The sequence below is a fragment of the Topomyia yanbarensis genome, chromosome 2 (assembly GCF_030247195.1).
Source record: "Topomyia yanbarensis strain Yona2022 chromosome 2, ASM3024719v1, whole genome shotgun sequence".
Lineage (NCBI taxonomy): Eukaryota > Metazoa > Arthropoda > Insecta > Diptera > Culicidae > Topomyia > Topomyia yanbarensis.
Window position 1 is genome coordinate 342426409 of NC_080671.1, and position 26124 is coordinate 342452532.

General features: G+C 39.4%; 1 protein-coding gene and 1 pseudogene across 2 annotated transcripts in view; one reads left to right on the forward strand and one right to left on the reverse strand.

Moving 5' to 3' along the window:
• LOC131684094 (protein tincar) overlaps positions 1 to 26124 on the reverse strand; it is a 487885-nt gene that overhangs the window by 411708 nt on the left and 50053 nt on the right. For both annotated transcript variants that reach the window (XM_058966650.1, XM_058966649.1), the window contains exon 2: positions 22486 to 22559. The gene's annotated coding sequence lies outside the window, so the exon portion shown is untranslated. The remainder of the gene's footprint in view (positions 1 to 22485; positions 22560 to 26124) is intronic.
• LOC131680648 (DEAD-box helicase Dbp80-like) lies at positions 43 to 2606 on the forward strand (annotated as a pseudogene).

The following is a 26124-nucleotide window of genomic DNA, read 5'->3' on the forward strand; positions in this document are numbered from 1 at the left end:
ACTTTGTACCTTGCTATTGAATTTTAATACCCGATCGAAACGATGGCAAGCGCTGCTGATAGCTGGGTCAAAAAGACAACGGATCAAGAAATTTCTGCACTCGGTAAGTGTTTTTTTGTTATAACCTATTTTTGAAGCGATCATTGGGATGGGATTTGAATTTTTCTTTTTAATACAAATAGGAACTGTGTACATATCACCAAGGATAAGGATTCAGAGCCGGCGGCTGGCAGTCCAGAGAAAAAGAATGCGGAAAAACCTAGTCCACCGGCAGTAGAACCAAAGCTGCACCTGATGTTTGGAGTTCGGTAGCTACGGAAATTCTGACTCTAGCAGCTCCAGAAGAAAAACAAGCTGCAAGAGAAAATGGAGAAACAGCTTCCTCCGCGGAAGATGCAGAGGAGGCATTCAAGTAAGTCGAAATCTGCAGAAAATTTTTAATAGGACATAGGGTACATTGAGAGCCTCTCTTTGTTTACTTTCTCCTTCGATTATTATGACGTCACTATAACACTTTGCACTAATTTTCCAGTACATAGCCGATGGTTTTTACTAAAATATTAGGCAAAGAGTTGAGTACTAAATTTTGAAGCGACCGAGTAATAAACAGAAGAGAAACACCCCAAAGAGAATCTCATTGTTGCTTACGTCCTATTCTAAATTTTCTCCCGAAATATTCAGTATCAGTTTTAAAATTATCCATGACTAATCTTTTAGCCCGGCGGATGCAAGTTTGCTAATGAAAGATGTTCGCTAAGGTCCAGTAGAATCAAAGCTGGATCTGGAGGTGCAGCAGAGGGATTGGTTGGTTAAAACTTTCGAAGCTTTGCACATGAAGCAGGAATTACTACAGAGAGTCTATGCGATGGGTTTCAAAGCCCCTTCCAAGATTCAGGAGATGGCTCTACCTACTCTGTTGACCGGTCCGCCACGGAATATAATCGCCCAGAGTCAGTCGGGAATAGGAAAAACCGCTGCCTTCGTGCTGGCAATGCTCAGTTGAGTCCATCATTTAAAAAACTATTTGCAGGTGATTTGACTTTCCCCCACGTATGAGCTGGCAATTCAGAAGGGGGAAGTAGCTGCCAAAATGGCAAAGTTTTGTCCGGAAATCAAACTTCCTAACGCCGTTCGCGGTGAGGAGACCATCAAAGGGGCGAAGCTGATTAATCATATCATCATCGGAACACCCGGCAAGCTAATGGACTGGGGTAAATAGTTCAGGACGTACGACCTAGTTTTCCCTTTTTGTACTGGACGAGGCGGGTGTTATGGTCGGTGTTCTTCTTGGCCACGTACGAGCGCGAGGTGATGGAGTTTGCCGAGTACATCGTACCCAATCCGATAGTCATTCGGCAGGCGCGGGAGCAAAAATCACTCGATAACATCAAACAGTACTACGTCAAGTTCCGCAACCAGGACGAGAAATTGTGTGATTACCGTCGGACAAGCGATCATTTTCTGTCATATGATGTATAGGACAGTTATAAACTCCAAGTAAACTTATTTTCAGAACTGTTAATCGATCGAAACAGGTACGCAAAACGGCCGGTTGGTTGACCGGCAGGCTGTCCCAGGATGGTCACTCGGTAGCGGTACTGTCCGGTGATCTAACGGTGTAGCAACGGTTGGACGCTCTGGATCGATTCCGAACCGGACTAGAGAAGGTACAGATTATAACGAACGTTTTGTCCAGGGGTAAGTTCCACCACTTGATTCTGGCTACAGCACCAGGTTACGGAGAGATTCTTTCGTCTTAGGTATCGACGTCGAACAGATGACCATTGTCGTCAACTTCGACCTGCCGATGGATCAGCAGGGACGAGCCGATTGCGAAACGTATCTACATTGAATTAGACGCACCGGTAGATTCGGTAAGTGTGACTCATTCTCGTGATCCTATAGATTGTATTTCTTCCCACTTCTTTAACAGAACGGAATCACCATCAACCTAGTGGGCAGTGATCGAAGCATGATGATTTGCAGATCAATCAAAAAACACTTCCGGAAAAAGATTCAGTTGCTAGACGCGGAGAATTCGGTTGAAATTGAAAAGATCGCACCGTAAAGTGTTTTCGACCAGCTACTGGTGAAAGGCGTAGGAGCTTTTTTGGGTCATACTTGTTTTGATTCTGAATTTATAATTTTACTATATTTTTTTATTTTTTTTTCCTTGACCTGACATAAGATATACAAATGTAACCAACAGGGTATCGTAAGCTAATAAATTTACAATTACAATTACAATTTAGTTCTACCCAGTTCTATCCAAACATTTGAAAAGGGCCTAACTGCAAAATGTAACAAATTGAAATTTCATGTTTTCCATTAACAAATATCTTCCCGAGCACATACATAACGCAACATTTGATTATGAAGAATTTTGATAGCGATTTTACAACAATTTATAAAAGGGCCTAATTGATTTTTATGACCGAACTGATTATGAAAGGACCTAACTTATTGAAAAGTGCCTAACTAGCAATACACTCGTTTTAAATGGATTATAACGTATTGTATTATAACTGATTGTAAAAGGCTTTTAACATCTTTTCCATAATTTACATACAGGGCCAATCTGATTTTATGATGTTCAGTGGGGTCAATCTGACCGTCAATTTAGAATTCAGCTAATGGTTATAACTTCCAGTTAAATGGACTTTTAAGAACCCGACTTTGTTTTTTATTTTATTTTGTCGTTGAACGGCCAGCAGAGAAAGCGGTGGAAAAATTATCCGAAAGATTAACCTTGAAGCAACAGATGAAAAATATTTTGCTCATTATCATGTGAATCAAAATTCCAAGAAGACAAAACATAGCTAAAAAAACACAAAAAGATATCTTAACTGATATATGCTTTGAAGCGATTCAAGGCGAAAGCGACTGGGTTTGAATTTAGTATATTTTTACATTTATTTATTCCTTCATTATTTACTTATATGTTCATTTATTTCTGGGGAAAATTTTCATTAGGTCGTATCGTAAGTAACAATGTTATTCTTTTTGTTTACTTTTTACTCTGTAATAAACCAAGCCGCTTAAACATTCGCCCCTTAGTTCTTTGCATAATGTGCTAGACGAAACCATCGTCCTTCGATATGTGCTGAAACATATGTGAAATGTTTATGTTAATGCCTATAAACCGAGAAATTATTCATTAATTTATTTACCAATTTAATTACTTATTGGTGTATTAATTTCTCCATATATTTATTATTCATTTATATTTTGTCAGTGTAGATGTCTCGCTATCTTGATTACATTTTTCTTGTTGCTAATTATTAAAACATGTTTTAACTCTGTAGTGTGAACGTAGTATAAGACAAGAAATATATGCCCAAGAAAGGATTTACTCGAATTTAACTTGGTTCGACTGCTAGAGCCCATCAAACAACCAACTATCAATTTTAATATGAGGGAGCTGATAAAATCGGGTCTTTAGTGCATTTAATATTTTATGTTTTTTATTTTATATTTAATATTTATTATTGAATATTTAACATTTGATATTTAATATATAAAATGTAATATTCAATGTTTAATATTCATATTCAATGTGTGATATTTAGTATTTAATGATCAATGTTTTATATTTGATATACAATACTCAATGATGATGAATGCTCTACTAGACTCGTCACACAAACGTCACATAAATGCGCGCATCACATAGCAACGCCTGAGAACTTTGCGATAATACAAACCCGGTCGCAAACGTGATCATTCACACACACCGGTACCCACCGTCTAGCATACAAAAAAGCAGCCTGGTGATTAAGTAAACGTGCTATAGCATATACGGTATTTTTGAAGTACAGCAGTTGTTGATCCGATTGGTTGACGATTCGTTTGACCTTCGGTTTTGTTAAGTGACCAATTTAGTTATATAATATAATCCAGTAATTTGGAATCACGATTCAGACCATGGAACACTTTCCCGGGATTCCTTAAACCTTCTTTAGTGTTTCATGCAATAAGAATTACCACGAATTACTTATGGCAATAAATTTGAATTGCGATTCTCACAATTGTTATACCAAAAATAGGTTTGTATCCGTACTGATTATTGGTAGCATTCCCTGAGACTTCCAGAACATTTAGTAGTAGCCATTGTTATCATAATCGATTTTTAACGTCAGCCAAAGTTTAAAGCCTAGAGTTTGGTTCGACCTGAAACCGATTGAGTCGGAGTCGGTTGTTATATTTGCGCTGGAATCTATTCCGGATTCCGAAACGTGTTTCGAAAGGTAGTTTCCCCGAGACTTGTGAAAGCGGTAAAGGCGGCCAAGGCAATCAGATTTGCTTCCTAATGGTCGAACGCCGATTTAGACTTACGATTACAATAGATTTGGTTTGAGCGAATTTCGATCATTTCCCTGGGTCTTCTAGAACCGGTAGAAGCAGCCAATTTAGATAGAAAATGGCCAGCCAATGATTTAAATTTCCGATTGCAGGAATTGTGCTGTCTAAATTGGTCAGACTGAACTTCCCCGAGTCATCCGGAACCGTCACAAATAAGCATTATAATTAATCATGCTCGAAATATGATTCACGCTGAGTACGTCACTTCCCTGAGAGCTTCATGAATGGCAAATAGGTTTACAATTGTTACCGATTTCATACACATCCGTGATGAATTAATAAAATACATCATTTAAAACATTCAAATGACAGCAGAAATATAAAAAAAGATATAAACAAACAACAGCTGATGTCGTTTTTCAGTTATCAAAAGCGACATCTAACAGCAAACACACAGACTAGTTTTCGCGAGCAAATGTCAAAATTCCGCACGGAAGAAGGAAAAATATTTCGCGACCTCATTTCGCAAGAGGTGCATACTAAGCTTAAGGAAAGAATTCATCAAACGGCTAGATGAAAACTGAATGCCATAATATCAATTCAAACGCACCATTATCAATATTTAATTTTCTTGATATATGATAATCTTTTTCGTAAAACGGTTGTTATAAACCCACAAACACGCGCTTGAAAAACCCTCATTATTATCTCACCAGCCAGTTATAATAAGTTCACACCATAATTTAAAACCCAACCAGAGCGCGCGGACGGTGTGGTAGATGCTTTCGCCGCGATGAATAATTAATGTCCTGTTGGTACACGTCATTCACAGGTCGGTTCAGAAAAGTCACTGGCACTGCACGGGCAACGAACTTTTCCAATTTACCGAGCAACTATGCATCGGGTTGTCTGGCCAGAACAAAAAATATATAATGTCATACTATTATAGCACAGCGAACAGACGTGAATGTAACAATGTGTATTTGAAGTAACATCAGTTACTGAACAATTTTTTGGTGATGCTGCCGGATAGCAGAACTTTAACAACCGCTTTACGGGTTGCTCGTATGCGATGGTAGCAGTAATTTTAACAGTATTCTAATTTATATGATTAAAAAGTTTTTATGCAAAAATGTTCTAATTTAGACGTCTGTTCTCTGCGACAACAAGTCATTGTTTAATTTGTAGCCAAATGAAAATCGACGCCTGTCTGTATTTTTTTTTGGAAGGGTCGTCAACATCATCGACACAAGGGGAACTTTTTAACAGTAATGTGAATCTATTTTTCCACTAGAGTTGCCACCCGCACTCCATCCCCAGGCCAGCGCCTGTTCATATTCGAGTCCTTTTTCACAATCAGTCCCGTGTCACTTATCGCCGGAGGAGGTTATTAATTTAATGTTTGTGCTGTACCTACTGCTGTGGTAGAGCTACTCGAGGAGGACGAATTCATTGGGTTTCTGGAGGAGAGGCGGAAAACTGGTGCACAGTATGCCCGTTCGGAAACGACGCTGCTCAGCTGGAATGAGTGATAGGGGCAGCCGATGATGATTGATTGAGAACGTCGGTTAAACTGATTGGGTTAAATTAAAAATGAGTGCTTCTTGACTTGGATTACTAACTATTCCTGAATAAAAGCGTTTAAAATCTAACACAATTATGCACTGTGCTACTAGAATTACAAATTTTATGCTTCAATTTATATTACCATTATTTTGAATGCATTTTATTCAACAACGGGAAATGGGACAGTTCTATCCGATTTAGAATGATTCAAAACAAAAACCTATAACAATCGGTTGTACCAATCTAATTGAATTAGCATATCCCTCTTCAAATGGTTCGCAGCTCGTAAAATGGCATATCTTTAGCCATAAACCTGGTTTATGATAGGGCTATTTCGACTGGGTTCACTCACTGCATCCATCGAATCGGCTTTTCCTCCCATGGGATAACGGGCGTTTTTTTTTCCAAACTTCAAAAGCTAATGATAATAAAAAAGGGAGCCAAATACGAAAAGGTGAAACTTTGGCAATACATATTTGACAAAGGAGAACTTTTTTCCCGACGGTGACATTTTTTTCCGGCACGCAAACAGGAAACAGGGTAAATTCTGGAAGCCATAAATTTGAGCTTTACTGGTTGTGGGTGATATTTTGAATCCAGGATGATGCATTCTGACAATATTTACTTAAGTTAGATTTTGATTTCTATTTCGTATGTTCAATCCTATGTGGGGGTTCAGCATTGCAGTAATCACTAGGGGCCCCTCCAGACGAACGATTCTGCCACAAAACAACATCTAATAGCGAAAGAAATGTTCTTGGTTTGAGATATACACTATGCAAAACAATGGAGGCATCCCACTTTTTTATTCATTTTTACTATTCTACTATTATTCTACTAGAATAATAAACTCATTTAGTTTTATTTATTTCATTTAATCTGAAGTGATAAATCCAATAATTAAAAATATAATCATAAAAAAATACCACTAACCCTTTCTTCGAACAAATGCCCCTTCCTTTATCTAAGTGTACTACTATGACATTATTGATGAGTGAGTATCGTTCTAGAGATCAGAGGATAAAATATTCGCTCATTCTTACGACAAGCAGTTCATTGAACAGCTTTTTCATCCTCAGTAAGCACGGACCCAAATTTTCACCTTTCAAGAAATTGCGAGAATTTGCTGACAATGCAATATGGAAGCGTGATAATTTCGCAGCTTCGAACCTCATGATAAATTAAGCTTAAGAAAAACCATTAATATATTACATTATAGAATTTAATTCCCCACATTATTGCAGTATTTTCATTCTAAGGATCTGTATCTACTCATTTTTGTGATTTTTTGCGAACCCATTAGTTATTCGGCAGTTTTACATTTGCCCAGTTAGGCACCCTACTTCGTTTATCTATTTGGGATTTTCAGTTAAAATATCAAAAGGCTCCATAATGCTCCTTTACGGAGGACTTTTAGTCTGCGTTGTACCAATGCACTGGACTTGCAGCGCAGATGCAAATGGCTGTTCGTGTTGCAAGCGTGAACACCACGATATCGTCGGAGGTAGTATGCGTAATTACCGGGACGATCCGCTTCTGCATCACTCTGGCTGAGAAAGTGGAATGTTACCAACAGAGAAATACACGAAATTCAAGGAGACTAGACTTGCTGACTAAGTGAGAGCAAGAGTGGGAGAAAGGAAGGTGGACCCACCGACTCATCCCAAATGTGTCTGCTTGGGTACATAGGAAGCATGGAGAGGTGAACTTTCATTTGACGCAGTTTCTGTCCGGGTAAGGATGGTTCCGGAAGTACTTGCATCGGTTTGGACACGCTTCGTCAACCCCTTTCTCCAGCGTACGTGAACGTGCGAGAGACACCGGAATACGAAGTGTTCGAATATCCTAGGTTCGTAGAATATCTCATATTGAATATGGGATACTGTCAACAGAGTGGTTACGAGTATACTTTCCGAGCTGTAGAGAAAGTGGCGAAGGGACCATCAAAGTAGCCAATGGCGGCTAATTCCGTCGCCGGGGAACTCTCCGATGGTGTAGACTGGAGCCACCGCCGGGGGCTGGTTGAGTAGTACGCGACGTAGCAGCGGGTTCACCGGAGTGCCAGCGAACAAGACTTCAGGCTTCACCGGAATCGCCGACACCCTAGCAGGTTGCTTGTGAGAAGGCGAAATCCACAACCGGGGATTAGATCAAGTAGCGTCAAACAGCTGTCAGTGGGTCGTTGGGGCGCCTGTGAAGCGCAAGCTTCGCTCCACCCAGGATCACTGAACAGACCTCAACGCCTACTGACTGGCCCGTCGAGTAGGCTAGGGGACTAGCTCGATTAGATCGAGACGAAGCAGGGAGCTAAATGTCTCACGAAAACCGAACATCGGTATCGGAAGAAATCTACCGCCTGGGAATTCAGAGAAGAGTAGATTCACCGCCGTCGTGAGTATGGTGACAAAAAGGGGATCTAGTTGGCTAACAAAACAGATCTCGATGTCGAGAGAAATTCCGCCGCTGGGAAGCTCTCAGTCGGAGTAGGGTAGTTTCACTGCCGGACAATATCCGAGCAGATCTTGATAAAGCTGGGAGCTAAATGACTCAAGAAAGCGGTTGTCGATATCGGGAGAAATTCCTTGATTGGGGATCTCTCAGTCGGAGAAGCGCGACTATCCGAGTAGATCTTGATAAGGCTGGGAGCTGAATGACTCACGGAAACAGGAATAAAATGACTACCAAAAGGCTCATTGAGACGAGAACTAAATGGCGACGTAATAGACGGAGACAAGAAGAGTCGAGAATTACATCAAAGTTCAAACGACGACTCATTTCATGGACCAAGTGAGGCTCTGAGATAGAGCAAAAGAAAGAGGTGTGACGAAAGCACATCGAGCCTCCCCCACGCAGTAATACCGTGATGCAATGACACGAAGGGTGAAAACACGCAACATCTAGGGGAAAATCACTTGTGATGCATTTTTAAAAATCAGCGAAATTAAATGCATTTCTTTCCAACAAAATAGAAATTCATAATGTATTTTGCGTAGCGTGCAATGTATTTTGTGTTGCGTGTAAAGCACTATTTAGACTATCGGTGAAAATGAACGTGAACATGTGTTGAATACCTTCCATTGTTCACAGTGGACGACGTCGTGAACAGTTTCATCAGCGAACAACGATTTCACGCTCACCTGGCAGTTTACAGATTGTCCGAATGCAATCTGTTATTCGAAGGCGAACGTTCACCGTGAACAGAGATGACATTTATATTCACCACTCCGCATCAATTCCGCCCATCGTCGCGTTTACACTCCAAATGAATTATCCACTGCGAACATATTTCACCGTGAAATATTTAAAATGATCGGGGAATATGAATATTATTGCATTTTTTGGAATTGCATCAGTAGGCTGTATCTCGTGGTTATGGAACCATTTGGTGATTTGAGCCCGGAACGGACATTCAGGAGCAGGTTCCCGTGGGGCCGTGAGTGGCCATTCCATTCCAATTTCATTTTTTAAACTGCCATAGGGTCCCGTAACAATAAATAACAGACTTTCGAAACAATAAGAGAGTTTTGATACTCATATTGCTAGGACATTATTAAAATTTACAAATCATACCCTCGTACTGGAACATTACCCCGAAAAATCCGGATTACCAAGCACCAGATCCATTCATCCGGTTCAATTTTACAAATAAAAAAGTGGACGGGTTCCTGAATCAAAAACTCTAAAAGTATCCAAATCGGATAAAGGAAGCCATAGTTATGAGCATTTCAATTTGTGGGTACCCGGGTACCCACGTTGGCTTGTTAAAGGTGTTTTTTGTTGGACACATAACAGTTAAGTTCCACTACAAATACACACGACTTCAACGAATTTTATTGTAATTTTACTCGTTTACTGAAAATTACAGTTTCATTAAACGGAAAACCAATGCACTTTAATGTATTTTTAATCTAATATTGCTGTAAAATAAATAACATGTACTATCACACGAAGGAAAGTGTAAAATCGTATGCTTTTTGATGCACCAATTGAGCGCATTGATTTTAACTTAATTCACAATCAAATTTTTGATTCAATCTTCGTAAGTATACATTCGTATTAATTTACATGTCGTTTAAATTTCATTATTTTTTGGCTAACTGGAAGAACGACCACTTTGTTTTCAACAGTTGAAGACGGTTTTTGTTGGTTATGGTTTTAGCGAATATTATTTTATTTTGTCTATCGCCTACGTTTCAAAGGTTATTTTTTGGTGTGTTGGATGTTTGTTAAACAAACTTTTCTGGAAGGGAGTGTAAAGTTGATGCAAAAATGGAAATTAAATGCACTTTTTCTAATTTGATGTAAATATGTTATTCATTCCTAGAGTGATCTGGACCGTGTAGCGCCACATTCATTTTAACTTCTGACGAAACGCTGACACTCTATTTCGTTGACGGAAGCTGATGCATCGTGTGAATCATACTTTAGGATTTTTTTCGGTTTCGCTCGATGTATAATGGTGTTGGTTCTGGCTTGACCATGCAGTTCGGTATCAATGTGATATATGCAAGTGCTGCTAAAATGGCACCTTGGTATTTTTAAGACGAATCTTACATGACCGGTGCTAGTGATATCAGAATAAATCGACTTGCTTTCGTCATTCCCTAAGACAAGACAAGACAACTAGTAAGCGATTTCTGGAGCCAGCGTGGAGCCAATTTGACGTCTTCGAACTAATGGGATACTGTTATCGTTACCACAGGGCTCATTTCGCAGTATTGGCCACATGATCAGTGTACATTGCGCAATAAAATAATTTAAATATATCAAATAACGCTTAATATTTGAATAAAGACTTCACATATCAATCATTTGTTTACCATTTATATGTGAGTTTCCTTCTGATCGAATACCTGTCAATAGAATTCATATCAAGCAAAATCTTTTCTAATTCTTTTTGAAGAACATTTGTATTTGTATGAATATTTGTGACGTTAGCCTGTTAACGTATTTGCAATATTTAAATTTACTATTTTCGAGTATGATTAGAATGTCACTGACTCATGTATAAAAAGAAAATAAAATATAGAGATGTCGCGTCATTATCCAGTGAATCTGCATTTTTATGTAAATCTATTAAAAGGAACTGCTCCTGGAATCGGCGAAAAATCAAAACAATATTTGAGAATTTTTTGAGGAAAAAATAAAAGACATACGAACTTCTGCTTTTGATCTCCTTAAATAAAGAGTGTGCAATCTGCAGACTGTTTTGTAACGAGTTGTTCACATGGCAAGATGGCGGAAGGGTGAGTCGAATAGATTTAGGAATGTAAGTTTTGTTTTTGCGGTCCGAGTTGATATTATGCTGGCCAGATTTGCTAGAATCATGTAGTATGTCATACATGTATGTCGGACATTGTGTATTATAGCAACATAAATATGAAAAAAAATTTGGCTGCACTGCCAACATCGTCAGCCGCATACAGTCAACCGTCATCAATCAATCATAACAGTTTTTGCAACCGGCCGAGACGGTTGTGCCTCCAGGTGGAAGGTTTTGTTCTCGAGAGAGTGACGGAGTGCGAGACGCTGTATGCGTTTTTGTGGAAGAGAGAGAGACCAGTTTGTTAAGTGTGAGTCGACAGTTGATACGTCGGAGGCGTGGTCAACGGCATCCTCGACAAGTGGTGTTTTGACAGCAAACCGCGGGTAGACGAATTTGCCTACCGCGGTGGCAGAAATCGAAAGTGATCGTGCCTGTACACACAGAAAAAATATATTGTATTGGTGTCGTTGGGCAATTCTAATCGACGAGAGGGGAAGCGTCACAGGTAGACCCATTTGCTCTATTTGTCTACCGCAGAAGTGGTACGACGAATAAGGAAAACAAGTGGCACCGAAAAGTGCCGCATCGACAGTGGGATTTTCGCAGCAAGCCACAGGTAGCCACATTTGTCTACCGCGGCGGTGGAAACGGAGAGATCGCGCTTGTGGTGGTGATACCGACGAGCAGCTTAACCGGAGAGAGTTTTGGAGTGTTGCAGGTAGGCCTATTTCTCTACTGAAGAAGCAACGCGACGAAGAAGGAGAGCAAGTGTCACATTGTCAAACAACGGGCACCGAGTTTACAACGTAACACATGAGGTGTGTTCTACAGGTATAACAGGTATATTTTTCATTCCTTTTTGTGATAGTTTTTCTTGCTAGGTAAAATGGATGAAGAGATGGGAGAACGAGTTACAGACCCTCCCCCTAAGCCTTCTGCTGAAAATGTAAACCCGATTAGAATTAAAATTTACCCAGAGTCGTCAACGGGACCATGGATTGTATTTATTAGGCGTAAAGTAAAGGCGCTAAATATTATTCAAATTTCGAAAGATTTGACTTCGCGATTCTCGGATGTAAAAGAGATCGTCAAAGTCAATAAAGATAAAATACGCATTGTCGTTGGTAGTCTCAAACAAGCCAATGCAATTGCTTCTTGCGAGCTTTTTACGCGTGAGTATAGAGCGTATATTCCTTCAAAGGAAATTGAAATTGATGGGGTCATCACAGAATCGAGTTTGACTGTTGATGACATAATTAAGCATGGGGTTGGTCGTTTCAAAGACACCATACTTAAAGACGTAAAGATACTTGAATGCAAACAATTGCATTCAGTATCACACGAAGGAGATAAAAAACTTTATCGACTGTCTGACTCGTTTCGAGTGACTTTCGCTGGGTCTGCGCTGCCCAACTATGTCATTATCGATAAGATTCGTCTCCCTGTTCGCCTTTTTATCCCTCGTGTAATGAATTGTCTTAATTGTAAACAGCTTGGCCACACAGCCACTTACTGTTCCAATAAGGCACGGTGTGGCAAATGTGGGGGTTCTCATCAAGAGGATACATGCAATGAAAATTCAGAAAAATGCTTAATGTGCGGAGAAAACTCGCATGAGCTCCCTGCATGCCCCATTTATAAATTGCGCGAGGATAAAATTAAACGATCCTTGAAGGAGAGGTCTAAGCGCTCCTATGCAGAAATGTTGAAAAATGCTACCCTAAACCCATCTTCTTAGAAAACACTTACACATCTCTATTTTCGGAACAGTCTGACTCCGACGGAGCGCGCGAAGGTACATCATTTGTGTTACCCGGAAATTCCAGAAAAAGAAAACAGTCTTCTTTTCCCAAGCTGCCAAGAAAGGGCCTTAAAATTTCTCCACCAATAGATAAACTGCGCCCAAAACCGAAAAATTCCGATTCAAAACCGAAATCAATTCCGCCCGGTTTTGGGAACGTACAATCCAAACAGAACACCATTACTGGAAATAATAAAATTTCGCCTTCCTCTGAGCCTCAGCCGGGGGTAGGATTATTGAAATTTTCTGAAATTGTTGATTGGATTTTTAAAGCATTCAATATTTCTGAACCACTAAAGAGTATACTTTCAGCTTTCCTCCCAACAATTAGAACATTTTTAGAGCAGCTGATTACTCAATGGCCCATCCTTGCAGCAATTATATCCTTCAATGGTTAATTCAACTCCTAAGTTGAAAGACTCCATCACTGTTTTACAGTGGAATTGCAGAAGTATCATACCAAAAATTGATTCCTTAAAAATTTTACTGCATTATTTAAAATGCGATGCTTTTGCTCTATGTGAAACATGGCTTACCTCAAACATTAATTTCAACTTAAATGATTTCAACATTATTCGCCTAGACCGAGACACCCCGTATGGAGGAGTGCTTCTAGGAATTAAAAGGTGCTATTCTTTCTATAGAATTACCATCCCCATGATTGCTGGCATTGAGGCTGTAGCAGTCCAAACGAATATTAAAGGCAAAGACATGTCTATCGCTTCTATATATATACCTCCCAATGTTCAAATTGGACAACGTCAAATTTTTGAGGTAGTGGAATCCATGGCTGCTCCGCGTCTGATACTGGGAGACTTCAACTCGCACGGAGTATTGTGGGGTTCCCTCTACAATGATAATCGATCCTCTTTGATATACAATGTTTGTGACGAATTTAATATGACAGTTTTAAATACTGGCGAAACAACACGCATTCCCGGACCTCCTGCACGCCCAAGTGCATTAGATCTATCTCTGTGCTCGACATCACTTCGGTTAGATTGCACGTGGAAGGTTGTACCTGATCCTCACGGTAGCGATCATTTGCCAATCGTTGTTTCAATTAACAGTGAATTAGGCCTTACGAATTCAATCAATGTTCCTTATGACTTAACACGAAATATTGATTGGAAAACATACGAAACATTAATTTCCACTTCTCTTGCTTCGACAGAAGAGCTACCGCTACTAGCTAGCTACTCTACCGAAGGATATGAATTCCTAGCGGGTTTAATTATTGAAGCAGCAGAACAAGCCCAAACGAAATGCAATTCTGGAATGACAATAAATAGACGGCCCCCTAATCCTTGGTGGGACAAAGAGTGCTCTGATGCATATGAAGCTAAACAAGTTGCCTACAAAGAAATTATGAAACAGAAAGGGGGTATACGTGAGAACTTTGAAAATTATTTCATTTTGCAAAACAAATTTGACAGTATACGTCGTGCCAAAAAGTCTAGTTATTGGAGACGCTTCGTTGATGGCTTGTCAAGAGAAACATCAATGAGTACTCTTTGGAACACAGCCAGAAGAATGAGGAATCGAAACGTGACTAATGAAAGCGAAGATTTTTCGAATCGTTGGATATTTAATTTTGCCAAGAAAATTTGTCCAGATTCTGCTCCTGCGCAGAAAATCATTCGCGATACTCCCACAAGTAACGATTTCATAGATACGCCGTTGACAATGATGGAATTTTCAATTGCACTCCTCTCATGCAACAATAATGCTCCGGGACTAGACAGAATTGAATTCAACTTGGTGAAGAATCTGCCTGACCTAGCAAAAAGACGCTTGTTGAATTTATTCAACAAGTTTCTTGAGCAGAATATTGTCCCGCGTGACTGGAGATAAGTGAGAGTTATCGCCATTCCAAAACCGGGAAAACCAGCCTCCGATCATAACTCGTATCGACCGATTGCAATGCTATCCTGCATCAGGAAATTGTTGGAAAAAATTATCCTACGACGTCTCGACAATTGGGTTGAGGCGAACGGTTTGCTCTCAGATACCCAGTTTGGTTTTCGGAGAGGAAAGGGAACGAATGATTGCCTGGCGCTACTTTCGTCAGAAATCCAACTCGCTTACGCAAAAAAAGAACAAATGGCGTCTGTGTTCTTAGACATAAAAGGAGCATTCGACTCAGTCTCCATTGATGTTCTCTCGGAGAAGCTACATCAATGTGGTCTTTCACCGATATTAAATAATTATTTATACAATTTATTGTCAGAAAAGCACATGCATTTTTCATATGGAGATTTGGCGACACTCAGAATAAGTTACATGGGCCTCCCACAAGGCTCTTGTCTAAGCCCCCTTCTCTATAATTTTTACGTGAATGACATTGATAATTGTATTGTCAGCCCATGCACTCTAAGACAACTTGCAGATGATGGGGTGGTTTCTGCCACAGGACCAAAAGCTATAAATTTACAACAATCATTGCAAGATAGCTTGGATAATTTATCAATTTGGGCTTTAAAACTGGGCATCGGTTTCTCTACGGAGAAAACAGAGTTGGTCGTTTTCTCAAGGAAGCGTGATCCGGCTCAGCTTCAGCTTCAGTTGGTTGGTAGAACGATAGCCCAAGTCCTGACTTTTAAATACCTTGGAATTTGGTTCGATTCTAAAGGCACATGGGGAGGCCACATTAGGTATCTAATAACGAAATGCCAACAAAGGATAAATTTTCTGCGAACAATAACTGGATCATGGTGGGGTTCTCATCCAAGTGACATGATAAGATTGTATCAAACAACAATACTTTCAGTAATGGAATATGGGTGCATCTGTTTCCGTTCAGCTGCGAACACTCACATTATTAAACTGGAACGGATACAGTATCGCTGTTTACGAATTGCCTTAGGTTGCATGCAGTCGACCCATACGATGAGTCTTGAAGTACTAGCGGGAGTTCTTCCTTTAAAAGACCGATTCTGGGATCTCTCCTCTCGTTTACTTATTCGATGTGAGGTTATGAATCCACTGGTAATTGAAAATTTTGAAAGACTTGTTGAGCTTCAACCCCAAACCAGATTCATGACAGTGTATTTCAATCACATGTCACAAGAAATAACGCCTGCTAGGTATGTTCCCACATACGTCAATATACTAGATACTCCTGAATCCACTTTATTCTTCGACACGTCCATGCAAGCAGAGATTCGTGGAATTCCGGATCATCTACGCTCGCGAGAGATCCCTAAAATATTCACAAGTAGATATCAACACATAGACTGCCTTAAAATGTTTTACACTGATGGGTCACGAATAAGTGAGGCCACTGGTTTCGGTATTTTCAACAATAATTTTTCAATTTCTCTCAAACTTGCAGAACCCGCCTCTGTTTATATAGCGGAACTAACAGCAGTTCACTATAGTTTGCAAATAATTAATACTTTACCCTCGAACCATTACTTTATCCTCACTGATAGTCTCAGCACAATTGCAGCTCTACGCTCAAAGAGGATTGATAATCAAGATCCGTTCTTTTTGGGGAAGATGCGAGAATCTCTGAGTAACCTAACAAGAAAATGTTATAAATTTACCCTAGTGTGGCTCCCCGCCCATTGCTCTATTGCGGGAAATGAGAAAGCTGATAATTTAGCCAAGATTGGTGCACTAGATGGTGAAATATATGAAAGACCCATCGCTTACAATGAATTTTATAGCGCTTCACGACAGAGGACACTTGCTAGTTGGCAAACATCGTGGGACAATGGAGATATGGGACGATGGCTACACTCAATTATCCCTAAAGTTTCAACGAAGGCATGGTTCAAAGGATTGGATGTAAGTCGGGACTTCATCCGTGTGATGTCTAGGCTTATGTCCAATCATTATACTTTAGATGCGCATCTCCGTCGTATTGGGCTCGCTGAGGGTAATCATTGTGCTTGTGGAGAGGGTTACCATGACATTGAGCATGTTGTTTGGTCCTGCACTGAATATCGTGAAGCCAGATCACAATTAGTAGATTCTTTACAAGTCCGAGGAAGACCAATCCATGTTCCTGTTAGAGACATCCTGGCGTATCGCGATCCTCTATACATGGAACTTATCTATCATTTTCTAAAAACAGCGTCTGTCAAAATTTAATTAAATTCATCCCCTCATACTCTCATCCAAGGCTAATCATTCACCAATTGTAGTGTCCTAGAATATTCAGTTTTTAAATTTAGACAATAACAGAAAAAAAGTAAATAAATACTCCCGAAAATACTACATCATTATGAAATATAACAATGTAAGGAAAAAAGCAAACAATAAAGTGATTTCAGTGTTAGTTTTAGACAAATTACTAGTATAGGTAAAATTAGTCTTAAGGATTTTTGTAACGTGCTATGTAAAAAAAGAAACTGGCGTAAAAAGCTTTTGCAAATGCCGTGTCAAATAAACGTATAAAAAAAACCGTCATCAATTATGCAGCAGGGCACAAGAAAAGCAAGAAAATCAAAAATAAGAGGCCAGTTGTCTCGTGTTGTCATAGGTCATACCGTTCGTTCCGTTTCCATTTAATTAAACATTGCATGAAAAGGTTTAACTTCACGTTTCTGACAGTTAAGAGAGCTTACTTGGACTTAGAAAATATTCGATGCCACCAATTACAAGAAACTTGGTTCGAATTGCTTTAAAATTTAACACCACGGAAACAGGCTCGCTGAACTGCCATTTTTTTGAACATTTTTACGCAGATGACATCAGCTTGCAATGTTCCATGACGTCGACTCGTTATACTTCAGGATTGTTTACATATTTTTGATTGCTGACGTTAGCCAACCGTGTGATCTTTCCCACCTATTTATACCACATGGATGCAGTTCGGTACGGGATATTTGCGTTAGTTCTCTGTGACATTTTGGGCGAACGAATACTCACATGTTCATGCGTATAGTTGATACACTCACAGATAGGCGTGAGAACTGTATTCGGCTGTGGCGGATCCAAGTGAAGAGTCCTGGGGGTCCGAACCCCTCCGAATTTTTTAACTTGTTGAGAAATTTTAAATTAGTTTCATGTTTATATTAGTCTCAAACTTAAAATCATCCTAAACCAACTTTAACTAACGAAACTTATATTCATTAAAAAAGAGTGTTACGCATTACGAATTGTACAAAGTTCATTTGTAAACCGAAATTTCAGACCCCTCCCAACATTTTTTTCTGGATCCGCCCCCACCGTCGGTGACTCATGATAACGAAACTGGACCACAAGAGAAGCTCTTTCAGAACTGTCACCGCAGACACATGAATTGAAAAATAAATCGTGACATGTTGCACCGAACTACATACGTCAAACCACCAAATAAATTTCGTTAAGAGCCATTCATATGCAACGTGGACAGAAAAACCGTCATATAGATGACTTTGTCAACAATATCTTCGTTCTCCACAAATACCTTCAAATAATTGAAAGTAAATATCGACGATGCAAAATTATTTTACTTTTCCATAGATATTTTTTTAAATACCTCGGACAAGCGTAGGCTTTTGCGTACTCTCTCCCTAAATTGCACACATGGCATGGATGGCCCCTCGCCATGTACAATGTGTACAATTTTTATTATTTCAATATGTTTCACTTATTTGTAATTCTATTCTGTTCTTATAAATTCAGCTTTGGAGCAGCGGAGGGGTGTATATTTTCAATTATATTATTTTCACGGCTCATTGATTATACAAATGAGTATATAAAACTATTGTTTCATTCATAATAATCCAATATAACACAAGCCAAGGTAAATTCCTGTCGCCAAAACTTTTTAAATTTTTCTATCATAAAAATGTTGAATTTTCAATTTGAATTATTTTCTAACATAGTGTTGGGAATATCTTTCTAAATTAAGTTTGATTTTTTGTGTTTCGAATTCATCTCGTCAGTAACTAGCACCATCTTGGTGCCTAGCTAGACGATGTACCTAAAGTAGTACCCAAATTAGCACAAATTAGACACAAATAAATTCCAAACCGTTCTCATGACTTATGTGAACGCCAAAAACAACTGACTGGTCCCAAGTGATATCCCGGGAAGCAAATGCAGAAACTCTGGTTTACTGACGAGGAAGCGAAAACGAACTTTCATCTTATGGTTAAGGATCCAAAAGTCTGGCATTCCTTTAATTTAGAATTTGTATGTGTCTAACTAGTGCTAATTGGGGTACTAGTTTAGATATATCGTCTAGCTAGACATCCTGGTTCTGTACTGGTACTGTTTCTGATGAAATGAATTCAAAACACAAAAAAAACAAACTTAATTTAAGTTTTTGTGCCCTTAATGCCCAAATTGGTTCAATCCAATTTTCCCTTTTGGGAATTAATATTGCATAATATCTTCCCAATGAAATGAAAATTAAAATCAAGTTTGTTTTCTGTACATGTTTTACGCTTACATTATATATATAACTATATATACTGAATTCGTTTATCTGTAGTTTTCAAATTATTTATTTCAGCCATAATATTCATTATATTTATCTTATTTGTTATAGTGATATAATTATCCATGTTTATCATATTTCAAATATATATTATATTGATATCATTTACATGCATTATATTCTTTATTTCCAGCTAATTATATTAATTTATCACATGCCACTATTTGAAACATATAAGTTATATTCGTCGCATTCATAATTTTCACTGTATACTTTGTTTTTATTATAATTTTTATGTTTATTTATTTGTTACATTCATTATTTGCGTTACGTTGTTCGATTTATTTATTAAATTCTATATTCCATTTTCGTTACATTATAAAACATTTAAAAACTAAGAGAGGTTGGGAGCACCAGGGTATTATACGAAATGAGGACAGGACGAAGAAATGTGGATAGCCAGCCCGAATCATTCGAAGGAAACTTGTTTTCTTCAGAAGGTCTGATAAGGGTTTGACGCATCATTCTCCTCAAAACAAATCACAAGGTGGGTAAAGCAAGTGTAGCCAAATTATTTATCTTTTGACTGGAAAATTATTGTTAGAAGGGATTCTTTTTAGGAACCATTCATAAATTACGACACGCAAAAATTGCCCAAAATTTACTCCCCCTTCCCCCATGTAACAAATTGTCACAAATTTCTCTATCCCCCCTCCCCTATTACGTAACAAATTCTTCGAAAAAAAAAATTTTGTTCAGCAAAAACATGTTACGTAACGATCTAGGTTACTCCCCCTCCCCCGTATGTCACAACATGTCACAACTTCTCGTACCCCCACCCCCTAAACGCGTTACGAAATTTATGAATGGTCCCATACCCGCGAAGTACGCATAAGTGTCTCTGCTTACGGACCAACCCAATCCCTTTTTGATTTCCCTTCAGTAACAGCGATAATGTGAATGTCTCACTATACACATACGACACTAAGGAAATTTGTCAATTGTTTTCCGACAAATTTTCAAGCGTTTTTCCGACGAGAACCTTTCTCCACAACAAGTCGCTGCCGCTTCAAATCTAACTCCTTCTCTAGGACGAACCAGAACCATCAACCGAATTTGTGTCGATAATGCTGCCATTCTAGCAGCAAATTCCAAGCTGAAAGCATCTAGCTCCCCGGGCCCAGATGGCGTTCCCTCGATTTTTGTCAAAAAGTGCATCAGCGGGCTTCTTGAACCACTTCGGCGAGTCTTTGTGCTATCACTCAATGCTGGAACATTCCCTTCCTGTTGGAAAGCAGCGCTCATGTTTCCAGTTCACAAAAAAAGGAAACAAATCGAACATTGACAATTATCGGGGAATCTCGTGTTTAAGTGCAGTATCAAAACTATTCGAGCTGGTTGTCTTAGACCCTCTTTTCTTTCACTGCAAACACTACATTGCAGACGATCAACACGGCTTTATGCCTAAACGATCGACAACGACTAACCTGCTCTCGTTCACAACATATGTACTCGATGGATTCGCTGACGGATTGCAAACCGATGCTATTTACATGGATTTATCTGCGGCCTTCGACAAAATCAATCATGATATCGCAATAGCGAAGCTGGACAAACTCGGTATTCATAGACAAGTACTGCGCTGGTTTCGTTCCTATCTCGATGGAAGGCAACTCCAAATCAGCATTAAGTACTGTCTATCTACACCATTCTTCGCTACATCCGGCATCCCACAAGGAAGCCATCTCGGTCCAGTGATATTCTTCCTCTACTTTACTGACGTCAAAATCAAATTACAAGGACCTTTCTTTTGCCGACGACATGAAAATTTTTCAACAAATACGGGATAAAACCGATGCCGAGCTTCTTCAGAGGGAACTAGACAGCTTTAGTACGTGGTGTGATCTAAACAGAATGGTTTTAAACCCGAGCAAATGCTCAATCGTTACGTTCACGTGGAAACGCAATCCGATTCAGTTTAACTACCATCTCTTCGACTCGAGTACTCCAAGACACTCTAACGTCAAGGATCTCGGAGTCATCATGGATTCGGCACTAACGTTCAAACCACATACATCATCCATTGTGGATAAGGCTTCAAGACGCTTAGGTTCATCTTCCGAATAGCGAAAAACTTTAAGGACGTATACTGTTTAAAATCTCTCTATTGTGCGCTGGTTCGCTCAACACTGGAATATTGTTCTGCTGTTTGGAACCCTTACTACCAGAACGGTGTCGACAGAATCGAGGCCGTCCAACGCCGGTTCATACGCTTTGCACTCCGACATCTTCCTTGGCAAAACAGATTTCAGCTGCCGAGCTACGAAAACCGTTGTCAGTTAATACAGCTCGATACTCTAAGCATCCGCAGGGACTGCTCTCGACCCCTGTTCGTCTCGGACTTACTTACCCTACAATCCTCGGACGCCTCGATCTTCAAGCTCGCGTTCGAGCTCTGCGCAATAACTCTCTTCTGCGAGTCCCGTTCAGGAGAACTAACTATGGGCGCCAGAGCGCTGTTACCGGACTCCAGCGTGTGTTTAACAGTGTGGCAACGGCGTTTGACTTCAACCTGACAAGGAATTCGATAAAAACTAAAATAATTCGTATTCTGAAATGTAATTAGTTTAAGTAATCACAATTGGGGCCAAGGGGTCTGTTGGTGACGGTACAACAAATAAAAAAATAAACCAATAAACTATAAACTAATTCGGATCTACTGTAAGTCTACCCGCATTCACTGAAAAAACCTTGAACTGATGGTGGCTTTTTATCCCATCACATCACAAAATTTTCTCCACCAACGAGAAATATAACATAAATTTTATGTCATCTGATGCTAGACCTCAGGCAAACGATCAATCTATAATGGCTACACACACTTCGAAATAAAAAGCAAAAATTTGCATAGTTCGAAAATTCAATCGTTTCGTTCTCTAATGGCAATTATTCAATTTAATAGTTTGCTGGAAATAAAAATGCTGCTCTCCCTCGAGGTGACGTCACGTGTACCTATGTTAAATCGATGTATATCTACAGAGGTGAACGCGAGGTAGCAGTAAAAATACCCACAATCCTTTCAATTCGAACTCCTTCCATTCCTAACAAAGTAAGCAATGATTCAACGCACCAGGTCCTGCAAGATTAACCTATTAGTTCGCCCCACCATCTTACCTTCATTAGGCGTCTTTTTCCGCACTTCGACTATCGCCGGTGGAGTGCGTCATCATGATTTGTTGGAGCAAGTTCTGCAAAAAAATACGAAAAGATAATAAAAGGAATTAGTACCTACACACAATGTGTGCCTCCGAGCTAATGGAAAACATTCTACGTGGTCTGAAATAACGATGTGTGTATCTCGTGTACAGAGTGCGCCTTCCTCGCTACTGGCAGTGAGCGGGCGTACCTCCACCCTTTTGATGTGATTAGTTATGCTTCGGCGAAAAGGAAAACAGGCAAAATTTACCAACTCGGACAGTGCACGAACGGGGCAAAGGTGCCTTCCAACACCAAAACGAAGCGAGCATGAAAAACTTGGGTATTCCGGGCACTAAAAAGGACTCCCCAGATCGTTATCTCCTTCGGTACTAGACAGTTATATGGCGAAACGGTTCATAGAAAAGTGAGGTTCAGCATATGTTTGCTGCAGGCGGAAACCGCTGCTGGAGTGAATTTTCCTATGTACACACCATGGGAGTACATCGAGAATGGTGCAAAAAAGAGCGTTTGTGGTTATCGCTTTACTTGCAAAAAACGAGACAATAAACACGGAATAGCGTCTGACCCGAAGCAAACGCAATGAAGCATAGTAAAAACACTAAAGAGCAACATCGGACGATTAGTTCAAAATGATGGACATTAATTAAATGAAATTGTATTGCCAGAACATTCAAAGTTGACGTTTTCGATGCGCCAAGCTTTTACATGGCCGAATAAAATTCCAATATTTTTCAGACGGTTGAATACTGTAGAAAGAAGAAGAAACATTTTCCCACCAAACGACAATTCTATTCACAATGACTTGTTTGTATTCCTGCGGGTTTACTTTGTTTTCTTTTACTGAAAAAAACTCATTTCATTGGGGCAATCATCATTTGCGAGCGGCACTGCAACAAACTCAGTATGGCAATCACGTGCCATCTTTTACACGTGTTCCATTATTCACACAGTCGGTAAACCGTGAATGGAGGACCTTTCCGGGGGACAAAAAAAAGGATGCTCAATCTGCGCGCCACCGACAGAGCATGTACGCTCGCACTATTGACACACCCGGAAGCTACCGGAGGAGAAAGATTGTAGTAGCTTCATCGACCGAGCTTTAATGTGGAACCCGAACAAGTCGCGGGGAGCCGAAGAAGATTGCGTGTTTGCTGATAGGCGCAAAACGAGCAGAAGAGAAATTCTTTCGCTTAGTTGTAATAGACTGCTGTCGGAAGGTCATAAAAGGACTTTACGATGTTGGCAGATCCATTCAGCTGCGAGGGAAATTAATATGCATTGTGGGAACAGCGATAGATGATGAGAGGAATGTTTTCGTCTAACGCCGCAGTTTGTGTGTTGAAATTTTCGAAACAGGATACAATAGATTAAAACATAAAAAACCGATGTAATTACCCTGTTTCTACGCTTGAAATATTATTCAGAAGAAAGTATGAAAAATTCCCAAAAAACCAACGAAATTAATTAGGGAGCTGTTTTAAATATTTGAAAAGCAACTTGCTTGATGTGGCAGTCTGCCACTTACACCAGCATCATGATGCAGTTGTTTGTTTTATTTTTAATTACGTAATAAAAATATCGGCAACCCCAAAACCAACTCGACCTGGGGTGGTGCAGCTATTCTACCGTGATGTTATCGCATCCTCTCACAGCGCCTTTTTAAACAGTCCAGTTTACGGAACAGAAGGATGAGTACGGAAACCACTGATAAAGTATGAACCAGTGCAAAAAGATGCTGACCTAACCGCAGTCGGGCCACATCGTCCCGAACTCCAGCAGGCACCGACGACCGCTGCTGGCTGGACTGATCTTCGAGTATTATACATCTCAATCAACGCTCGCTCGCTCTTTCACATTGCTAACCCGAGGAAAATGGATGTATTGAAAATCAATAGAAATTAATCCATACTAAAACCCTCTGCCGCTGGCAGTTGGGTCTACGGAGTGATGCTTCAATGATTGGGTGGTTTTAGGAGGAGCTAAATCAATCTCTGGTTATCGATGATGGGAATACAAACTGAAAATTGCCTGTTTGCCAGTGAGTAGCAGAAGATATTTACATTTTAGAAGATTTCGGCTGAGTGGTTAGCTATATTATCGTATCGACTTTTGTACCAGTTTATTTAATGACATTCTTGTTTGCAGGCCTGTAGCTAGGCGGGGGGAGGGTTCGGCTATTTTTATTTCTATGTCGTTTTGTTTGAACAATTTAATGAGTAAATGTTAAAGAACAATCAAAACAGCAATCTGCTGTTTTGAATAACTACAGACAACGGTCACGATACTCATTGTGCTTTCTGATTGTGCCATATACCAACCATTGCATCAAACGTTTATAAACCATTTCCAATATGGTTCGTTCAACAATATATTAGCCATTGCTTGGTATAATATCGAACATAACCTTAATCGTTTTTCCATTCTTGACCATACAAACAACAAGTTGTTAAAAACAGTCACCATATCAAAATATATTTTCTTTTCCATCTACATTTTGATAACATACCATTCAAGAACCATACAGTTTATGGTGACATGTATATATTAGATCTAGTGATGCATAAAATATTAGGCGGAGAAAGAAAATTTCTTCCCTTCACCTTTTCAATTCTATCGATTGATGAAGTTTTTTTGTTATGCGCCATATTCTGAAGAAAGCTAAGTGGACTGACGCTTTATCCAATTGAGCTATCGCCGTAATATTGTAAGACGAGGATTTTTGATCATGTTCATCTACAGGATTTTGGAGCAGGGTAAACAGATACACGAATATCAAAGACCACCAGAGCAATATCAACCTCTAGCACAAAAGTACAATGTAGTATTCAATTCTTCAAAATAGGTTACGCGGAAGATATTGAAAATGGTAACTAAAATGAGTATGGTGATTTAAAGTCTTGATTTCAAGACGAACGATTATGAAAAGCAATTGTAGAACCCAAGTTTTATCCTTGTTTCAATCTAAAACTGTTTATTTGGCACAATAACAATAACGACAATAACAGCCGCTCACTAGTGTGCGTTTGGGCATTCTTGTCAATCATGTCATATGGTTGCGCGCCTCTTGCGGTGAGCACGGAAAGTAATGAGCATGATAAATTAACGTTTGAAAAAGCCGTTAAATTTTCTCAACACATTAGTGACCTCGAGTGTCATGTCTGGTAGGTCTGTACATTATTTTCACCTGAATACACGCCATTTGTACTATCCACATATCCTAGCAACTTCACACTATTTACAACAATGCAAATGAAAATTTTGAAAACTCTACCTGTCTCATTCACGGATCGCATTCTTTCTCTGTCGCTCTCCGTTTAAGGAGTTTGAAAGCATATGTGACCTTGACTTACTTTACTATTTCCAAATGCGCATATTTAGGTATTCTGCAGAAAAATCTTTTTTTTGAATATGTGACCAAAATGACACTTTAAATTCCAAAAGAAATTGAACGTTCCAGGTTCCTGATAACTAATGAAGGTCCATCAATAAGGTAGAAACACCAGATAATTTTAAACGACGCCACCAAGAAAAGAACAATGAAAATAAAAAGGTGAAAACAAAAAAGAATGAAACCTTAAGAAAGTTCATTGCATA